This window comes from Macrobrachium rosenbergii, chromosome 55 (genome assembly GCF_040412425.1).
Source record: "Macrobrachium rosenbergii isolate ZJJX-2024 chromosome 55, ASM4041242v1, whole genome shotgun sequence".
Classification (NCBI taxonomy): Eukaryota; Metazoa; Arthropoda; class Malacostraca; order Decapoda; family Palaemonidae; genus Macrobrachium; species Macrobrachium rosenbergii.
The window spans coordinates 88762200-88771965 of record NC_089795.1 but is presented as its reverse complement, the minus strand read 5'-3'; the positions used below and the strand labels follow the sequence as shown (position 1 = coordinate 88771965).

The 9766-nt window shown below is 35.6% G+C and overlaps 1 long non-coding RNA gene across 1 annotated transcript; it reads left to right on the top strand.

The window, feature by feature from the left end:
* Positions 1 to 2109: 2109 nt before the first annotated feature.
* Positions 2110 to 9103, top strand: LOC136835623 (uncharacterized). Its single transcript, XR_010852211.1, has 3 exons — positions 2110 to 2271; positions 4790 to 4957; positions 8037 to 9103. It is a non-coding gene; the product is annotated as an uncharacterized lncRNA (long non-coding RNA).
* The last annotated feature ends 663 nt before the right edge of the window (positions 9104 to 9766 follow it).

Below are 9766 nucleotides of genomic sequence, written 5' to 3'. Positions count from 1 at the left end.
TGGTGCATCCACCTGAAGATTCTACTGCATCTTTACAAACGCTTATAATTTGTGGAATGTGATGAGAGAAAATAGCTTTTTCGTCCCCAGCATCCTTTTGTTTTCGGAAAAATTCTTTCTGAGTCGGTAATACCATAGGCAAATAAAGATGCTGCCTACACAAGCTTAGAAAAATGTTCATACTTTAGACATATAGCGGTAGAGCAATGAGTCATGATTGCAGACTCGCCAGATTTTTGATAAGCGGGTACTAGCTCCAGGATATTTATGGTGCAATTGAAAATAGTTTCTCCATGAATGATTTTATACTGTATTTTACAACACCTGAGAGCTATGACATAGCCAGGGTAGTCTCAACATTACCATCGTATCTAGACCTTGCCAATATGCTTCCAATCATTTATAGAGAAAACAGAGTAAGACTGTTTCATAAAAATATAAGATGGAAAAAGGATTTTGAAGTTGAAATAAATGGGAAACGATCCGATATCAAGAAGAATGTAATGTTCTTTTGTTACATACCACTAGGGGACCTGACAGACCAACCCAGATATTATATAAACCACCAATTTTATAATTTTTAGGTGATGGATACAAAATATATGGCCGTTCTGGATCAGACAAAGACTGAATAAAGGTCGAACTTTAATGGAGGAAACTAAGCCTAGACTAGAATCCATGGTCGTTATTTGACTTAAAAGACAAAGAAGAAGAATCAAGAAAATATAAAAGGAAATCTTTGTATTGTGACGTGCTGAAATATACAGGAAAATATTTTAAATTATACGGGTGTTTTAAGTAAATTATCAAACACATTAGTGGCATTAAAATGAGCCATTCAAAAGAAATATTTTAGCACTAACGCTACAGAGTAATTGTGACCACGTTCAGGTCGACTTTTTCATGAAAATAGTGTCATTGCAATCCAAGCTTAAAGAACCATCGCATTACACCAATAGATTTTCGCTATTGGCAGGTGTTGAGCCAAGAAACCCGCTTAGTAGTTTACTACTTTATATTTTACGACTAATTTTTTGAGCTATGCGGTCTATGTCTACTACAAGATAATATATGGTACCGTCAGACCTTACGTCATATCTTGCCCACATGCAGCAGTCTGAAAAAAATTTGTTTTGACCAGCACCATTGAATTTTTCTGAGGCCAAAAGACGCCACAGTACTGCAAAGGGGAATATTGTGTATCTACTAAACAATTTTCGTATAAAACTGCTTACTCTTTCACTGGAGAAAGGTAGTAGCATTATGCAGAACTGACATTCAGGTGAGATAGTTTGTTCATCTGATACTAGAAGAGGATAAAAAGTGTGAGACTACACAACAAACAACACATTTCATTGCATTTGTGTAACCTCGTATACGTTTGAAAGGATATATTACAACAAGCGGTTTCAACAATAATTCAATATGTCTATGATCTTCATTTTTGTTGGTTATATTATGTATGCACTGTGCATGAGAGAGAGAATTTGGCTAGTCATTGTTTTAAGCCGTAACGCAAACATTGTAGAAAAAGGCGTATCATAATGCTACTGGCAATTGACTGAATTGCAGTCATAACGCATATTTTGACATAAACATAATTTTTTATGGGTTTCCCTTACTTTTATAATTCTCTGATGAAATTTTCAATAAATTTGAAAAGAATGGAAGTTTTTCCAAGGACGCTAAAAGTAAACCCGTCTTTTATACCACAATCCCTGTTCGCGTATCCTTGAATTTTCTAGAACAAGAGCTTACTTGTGAAGTTCTACAATAGTGGCCGTTCATTTGTTAGAAGCATTGGTGAGCTACGCATCTACGAAAGAAGAATTGTGTATTTGTTACTGTGATGGTTAAAAGCCGGCAAGAAATTGTTCATCTAAACCAGTGGTTCTTAACCTGTGGGGAATTCCCCACTGGTGGGGAATGGAGTTGAGTGGGGAATGACCGGCCGGACAGAAGAAACCACTGTCTTGTTGTCACATTTCGTGAATTTGTTTCCACCCACAAATAATCGATAGTGCTTCAAAATTTAATGTTGACTTACTTTACAAATCACAACCATTTACAGACTGTTTTAAAAAAGCAAAGCGTATATTTACGTATTAAAGTTAAACACTGCATGGGTTAAACTCGAATTTGTCAATGACCGATGCTTTGGTGGGAAATGGAGAGTTGGCTCACTGAAAAGTGGGGAATTGGAGAAAAAAGGTTAAGAACCCCTGATCTAAACTGTGAAGTCGAGTTTTATTCGGAAGTCTTTGATAATAGGTATGTAACCTTGAGCTAAACGAAGGTAGCTCACACAAAGTAACGTAGGTGTGATCTGGTAATTTCGTTCACGAGTGATGTGTAACGAACTTTTTAAATGTGGCCTGAAGGGCTTGGAACTACTATAAATCTGGCTTTGAAGGGCTTAATTTTGACTTAAGGTGCAAAGTCGGCGTTGACTTCTAGGCCGTGCTGCTATGCTTTATTTTTTATTTTTTTTTTGTATTCTCAACCCCCGAATATCCGGTGCCTTAATTCTGGTTATTCATTCTTGTACATCAGTGAGTTGAGAGCAAATAGATGTTTTAGTACTGGTGGTGTAGAGTTTAGTTTTAAGCTATCAATAAGTGGTAAAGAGTAGGCCTATTTTATTAGTATTTTGTGTATTTGTAACTTCAAGAGTACAGGGAAATATTCTAACCAACCCATCTGAAATTTTACCAAATTTAGGGACTTACTGTCGGCCCTTTTACCGACTTCTGACACAGCGAGACCTTTGACCTTTGAAGTGGTTTTAGTGCGTAACTTGAAGGAATTAAGCATACAGTATGCATGGTCTCATTATGTTCAGTGTGGCATAGGAGCCCAGTTGGTGCTGGCCCAAGTTAAGTACGTAGATACTTTTAAGCTTAGAAATTTGTGGTTTTCAGAAAATTTATTTGGTCAAAACTGTTTTGTCATAGGTGTGATGGCTTGGTTTGTGGTAGTTTAATGGTACAGATCAAATATACGGCAGTGGTATCATAGCAATGAGACAAATTTCAGGGTACTGGAATTGTCCAGCATAACTATCAAGCAGACAAGTACAAGGTGGTTTTAAGTTATTTATACACCATTTTAGATTAGTCTATTTGGAGATAAAGGACATCGTGTTAGCGTAACTTATAAAACTAGTTTTGGTACCATAAACTGTAAGCATAAAGCTAAAGTTCAGCTTAATTTGTGGTAACTATATTGTTGGAAATTTATGCCCAAAAACATTACCATATACTGTACTTAGGGTAGTATTGTCGTGGAAGTTGGGATAGTCATTGAAAGTATAGTTGACAACTGAATCACGCTGGCAGAATCTGTTCTAGTTAGGGTAGATATCTTTTAGCAAGCTTGTAAATTGCTCACTGTCTAGTCTTCAGTTACGCTATTGCTGATGAGATATGAGTTTTTTTCACTGTGCTTTTAATACCAGATTGTGTAGACATGTTCACTTGTGACGAATAGCATCTGTACAATGCTGATGGCTTATTATAACCTTTAGTGCAACGTCCCTAGTCATGGTGTGGTACCAGCTAAGGTTATTTCACTGGTACTGCTGATCATTGTGCCTGCAACATGCCCGTTGGGTAGTATCTGTTTTTCAAAATTCCCAGTGTTTGGTTAATTTGAGTGGCATGCAGTGTAATAAGGTGCCAAGCGTTTTCACTGAATCATACCTCATTTTACTGCTGCAAAAATCATAGTATTGTGCCATCCACCCACGCACCTCCACTGGTTGCCGCACGCAGTGAGGTCATTTTGTTTTGCATGGATTTTTGGATGCCAGTATCTGGCTTTTCCAGAATTCCCAGTGTTTACAAGAGTACATTTAAGATAAATATATTGTGCAATTGTTGCCAAATTACTGTTTATCAAGGTAAGCCACGATGTTCTTGGTTCGTACGAGATGTTAGTTGTGGATGAGAGCCTGTAAAGTGTTCATTCGTGAGTTTGTTTCAGGGGAATATGGACTACAATTTTGAGTGGGTGAGGCAGTCCTGTTGATCCCCCGCACTAAGACGACCTCTATCTTCATTCAGATTTTCAGTGATGCCTCCATTCTAATAGAAGCCCTGTTACATTTTCATTTTTATTTTTGCCCATTTTGTACTTTTACCTTCCTGTCTTGAGCCTCCCTACTCTTGTTCCTGTGGACACAAGTCCTCTTCCTGCCTGTCTTCAGCCAGAGCTTGAAGGCTGTTTTCAGTTTGCCTCACCCCACTTTGTATTTCTCCAAAACCCATCCCAGATATTACCATGGTTATATGTATTCCAGGTTTTATCAGTTTTTGTGGTTTCCACCAACCTCAGATGAATTGATTTTTTCAAATTTGTTTTTGATGGCTTATTTTTAACCCCTTATTAATTTGCCTCGAAGCAACCTTGCATAAAGTATGCCCTACGAAGTAATAATGAATCATTTGACATTCCCACTTGCTGTAAAATCATCAGCCTCTCCAATGTCTTGTGGTTTTAAATGTACTGTATTAAGAAATTCGATACACCTACCCATTACATACCATGTCCATTTTTCCCTTCTGTTTCACATCTATGGTACTTCTGTCACAGCATTAAGAGCGCTTCCCTGAATTCTTGGTATATTCCTGATTGGGTCGTGTAAACCAGGAACACATGCCATTGTCCCATATTTTTTGTAAGGTTGAAATTTTATTTACAGAAATTTCCATCTTTGAAGTCTTACGTGAGCTTGAGTTCTTTGTAAATTAAAAATTTGGAATGTCTTGTAATGCAATTTATTTTTCAGACACTGGCTTTTAAACTGAAGGAAACTGTAGTACTCTGGAGATAGGATGTTTTATTCAGTGAAGCAAACTTAGAAACTTGAGTTAATGTTTCAAGATTCTACTAAATTTGTCCTGATGAACTTACAATGGAGACCTGCAAGGAAATTTCTTATGGATGTAAAAACCTGGTAAGTAAATATGGTGGTCTGTTAATTTTTCTTTAGGTGAATTAATTAGGGTACTTTATGGAGTAATTTGATAGCATCCATATACCTGGCTTATTTTTAGTACTTGGCGTGTAGATTTGGGGTAGTTTTTCTGATCTCAATAGTTGAAATTTCTGCAAAACCCAAGCATGTCCAATTGTTCCAGAATCATTGTTTGGATGAAAATTGCATTTGGATGCCTGCACTGAGACTTGGTCCCCTGACTAGGCATTACTGAAGGGTATCTGTACCGTCAGTGCCTTTTAATCCCCTGTAGGCCTAACATGACTTTATTGACATTCCCCCACTTTCTAACTAGTTTTCCAACATTGTTTAACTGAAGGGTTTCTTGATTCACCTATTGATCATTTCTTGATCTTTCCCAAATGCTACCCCCTGCTGGCTGGTTTAAGCACGAATAGCTGAAATTGCCCTGGTGCTTGCTTAATAGCATTAATTTCAATATTCATGTTAGCACAATATTGTGCTCAAATGATCCTGACATATTTTAGGTTTTGATTGCCTATTTAATTCAATTTTCGTTATTTGAGGAGCTTTAGTCAGCTAAGTTAAAGCAGATGAGCATAGTTAACCACAAGATACCCATAGTGTACCACATGCTCAAATTCTCAAGGTTGAAAGCTTGCGAAAGTGCATGGATTGTCATCCAGGTGCAACAGCCAAGGTGTGTGGATGAGCCTTGAATGGAACTAATGCATTCCCATGAATGCTCGGATGAGGTTGATAAAGGATGCCACCAATCGGACTGGCTCTAAAGCCAAATGGTATAGTAAATCTGTGTAAGCTTGTTTCCTGTTTTCTCCCACCATTTCAGCCATTTTGATATGAGCATTTGGGAGTTTATTCTGCCTTGAATGATTTATTCATATTCCAGTTTAAATGCAGGTTTTTAAGATGAAAGTTGGCTGGTGAATTTAGTTATAATAGTGTTGAAAATTAACACTAAGTTCCTAAAGACAAAACAAAAATGGTAAACCCAAAACATGCCAATATAATAATGCATTCTTTGATGTAAATGCAAGAGGAGTGGGTCCTGCTTGGAAGGGTGAAGTTTGATTACCTTGTATTACGTATTGAAGTTCTGGCTAATTTTGGGGTATTTACTATGCGCTATTTTTAGGGGTTGCTCAGTTGTAAATAGCTTTAATTTTTTTTTACTGCATTTTGTCATGGGTCATTTTTATTTGGAATTACTGCTACTGAGTTTAGAACTGGAATGGAAGTCTTACTCGTTGTGATTGGGTATGACTAAGGTGCAGAGTTCTGTTGCCAAGCTAAAATATCCCTGTTGGGGGTTACTGCTGTTGTTACCTTTCACTGGTGCTCTTTATGCATTACTCAGGGATGTTTGCCTACCTTTGGCTGCCAGCTGCACTGAAGTTTTAGTGTACTTTGGTGCTAATTTTGTTAGTGTTAATCCTGGTTTTCTGAATATTCACCTTTAGGCCTGTATACTTCATATTTTCTGGATCAGTTTAATTGCTGTCCTACCATCCCAACTATCACTGAAAAGGATTGATGCTTTCAGGCAGCTTAGTGTTAGATGTTTGGTATCTTGAGCTGTTTTATCCTTTCCTCGAACGGAGATTAAGGTGGTTTTTGAGTTATGAAGCAAATTTTTAAGAGAATGTGGTTATATGTATGAAATGAGCCATTGGGAAAGGCTTTAAAAACAGCAACTAGTGATAGCTTTTGTTTTAAGTTTGAGGCTTCATTTGAATTCTTTGAGTTTTTACTGAATTGGATAGGTTTGATAATCTTGACTCTTGATTAATTTTTCCTGAGATTGACAGCCACCTGGTCTGAATTCTGATAAAGAATGGTTTCTATCAAAGCTCACTTGGCTTCATTGTTAAATTCTGTAGTTGAATATAGTTTGATACAGTAATTTAAAGTATTTTAAACCTGATGAACCTGTCTTAACCAAATGTAGTTGGTTAACTGTTTGGTGATATTGTTTTGGTAGTACAGTTAAATTTTTGGTTTATAGTATAATTTGACTAGTTTTTTTTATGGCATTTTTTCTTAGGCATTGAAACTCTAATATTAAAGATGAATCTTATAGCTTTAATGTGAATACCAGTAATTATAGAGATAAATGGTTGTGCTAGTCTTAGGTGTGAATACTGTGCATAATTTTACTAGCTTGATTATAGTTTTTCTGCTCAGGCATTAACTAGTAAAGTTTTTGATAACTGTACCTTAAAAGGTAATTGTTTTTGCTGTTTTTGTAGTCAAAAAGTTGAAGCTGAGAGTGCAGTAGTATGTAATGAGTTAAAATTGGTTGGATTAGTTAAAATTAGCAAATGGTAGTTTGCAGAGGCTACGCAATTGTCCCCCTCTGGCCCTCCAGATTTGATGGTTGAGGTATTTTGTATAGTGATAAGGTAATTACACTAATGGAAGGATTTTGTGTACTGTTTAACTTAAGAGAATTTTAGGCAGTGATTACTGGAAAAACTGAAATTACTGTATAGGGGTAAACAGAAGCCAGGTCTCGTGTGAATAAGTACTATTGACAACTAGTGGGTTTGATAGGTCTGATAATGTATTGGGTAGACTTATTCTAATAAGACTGGGTAGAATCAACACGTAGGGGTAATTGGTGCAGTATTTTGGTTGAGCAAATTGTAAATCCTATACATAATAGGAAACTTTGTGAATAGAATTATGCATGCCTGAAGAATATACCTGTATTTATATTGGTCATGGCATACAAAGATTAAATTCTTTTCATGGAAGTTAGAGGTTAGATGAAAATACAAACTTTGAAGGAATATATAAATGTTCAGTATGGGAAAGCTGATGAACTTTTAAGATTTATTATTAAATATTGTGAAAATATTTAAATGCAGTATCAAAATTTTAAATTTGGATAAAATAGAAATGCTTGTAAATAACTCTATGGGTAAATGTCACTGTAATGTTCTACCAAATTTTAACTATGGAGCTATAGTTTTGACAAATTAGGGGTCTCCTGTGGAAGTGAGGTTTGTTGGAAAGGTGCAAAAAGATGAAGCTAATAATTTTAATTTTTCAGATTGTGTATAAGGCAAGTTTGTGAAATTGTGGCGCTTAGTGGTTGTCTTCAAATGTAATGAAATTAATGTGGAGAACATAGACAAAAGTTACCTTGTAAGTAATGGTGTTAGGATGTTACTGATCGCACTTGGAAGGCAAACTTTAATAGGTGCTGAAATTTGCCAAAAGTGTTTGGACTAAAGTTTAGAGTGGGAATTTTAGTCAGAATTTAGCTGAAGGATTTTGAGGTTTAGAACATACTGGCGTGTCTTTGGTCATAGATTAGAGGAAGGTCGGATGATAGTCAGTTTCAGCCTAGTATAGTTTTCTGTATAATTGCTCCAAATATTTAATACCCAATAGACTTAGTGTACCTGTATAACCAGTTAGTTGTCAGTGTATTTAAAAAGGATACTAACTGTAAATGTTTATAGTTTTCAAAGTACATTATGGGTATAAGTTGGCGTTAGAGGGCCTGAGATGTGGTATTGTACTGTTTTATGGGAAGTCATATTTTCAAAGTAATTTTACATTTAAAACATTACTGCTTAATTTTCATAAGTCTCATCCCTAGTATGAATTCAGTTTTCATAAGCATAAAGTGGACACTAGTTTCTGTGCTGTTAAAAAAAAGTTGATTACAGTAAATGTATTTCAGAACATGTTTGATTTTTAAATCCTTAACATCTGTCCATTGATTGAAGATTTGTTGTAGAATCAGTTTAGTAGCTAGTAGAATTTGCCCATTGTTCATAGGAAGAAAGCTTTTGGGCAATTTAAGTTAATAAAGCATTGTTTGGTTAAACTATATAACCACTGTTAGGTGATTTAATAAAGGGGTAATTGTTGCTGATTTAATCTTATTGGTAGATTGATCAGTTTTATATTTAGTCATTGTAGAAAATCCTGAAAGCAATTTGGAATTTCTCAATTTTTCACATTACCAACAAGTGGGTGTAGGTTGTTTAAAGTACTGTACGTATTTTGTATAACCTTTGTAAATATACAAAACTGTTTGTAGCAGTTAAACTTGTAGCTAAACTTGTTGCTGTGTACGTTTTACTTCAATAAAAGTTCTGAAAGGCAGCTGTTGTATTTACTTGGAGTTCGTCCATAATGTATATTTGCTTCATCAGTTATTTTCAAGATAATTTCCAAGGACAGATTGAACAGTGTTGTCCAGTTGGGACAATTGAAACAATAAAAGCTCCAAGTAGTTGAGGTTGCTGTCGGCAATTTAATTAGTTACGTGAAAATTACATTCCTCTAGAGGAAAATAGTTGAATGTGTTAATAGATTAGACTTCAGAAAATCTGTAAAGTTCAAATGTACTCTTCAATGCAATATAATGGGTTGGAGTTTGGTATTGATGTTAAGGATGTAAAAATAAAGGGGAAACCGAATTTTTTTAGTTTCACATGGCTTAAGGTTATAATTTGGATAGCATGGTGACGATTATTAACATGTCAGTGGTTGAGTGAATTAGAAGTTTGGAATTGAAGCCTTAAGTCAGTTTTGAGAAAGTGGGGTTTGGTCAGTTAATTTGAGTTATTTGAGGTGGCAGTGATAAAGAACGGAGGATGGTTCATTGATTTAACCAGGTGTGAACTCTTAAGGTTACACGAATGGAGTTTGACCTAGTATTTGCAAGATAAGAATTGTGCATTAAATGCACAATAGATGCATTAAATAGGAATGATTTAGCTGTGGGAAGTCAACGTAAAAGTTTTAAATGGGATGGCATAAATT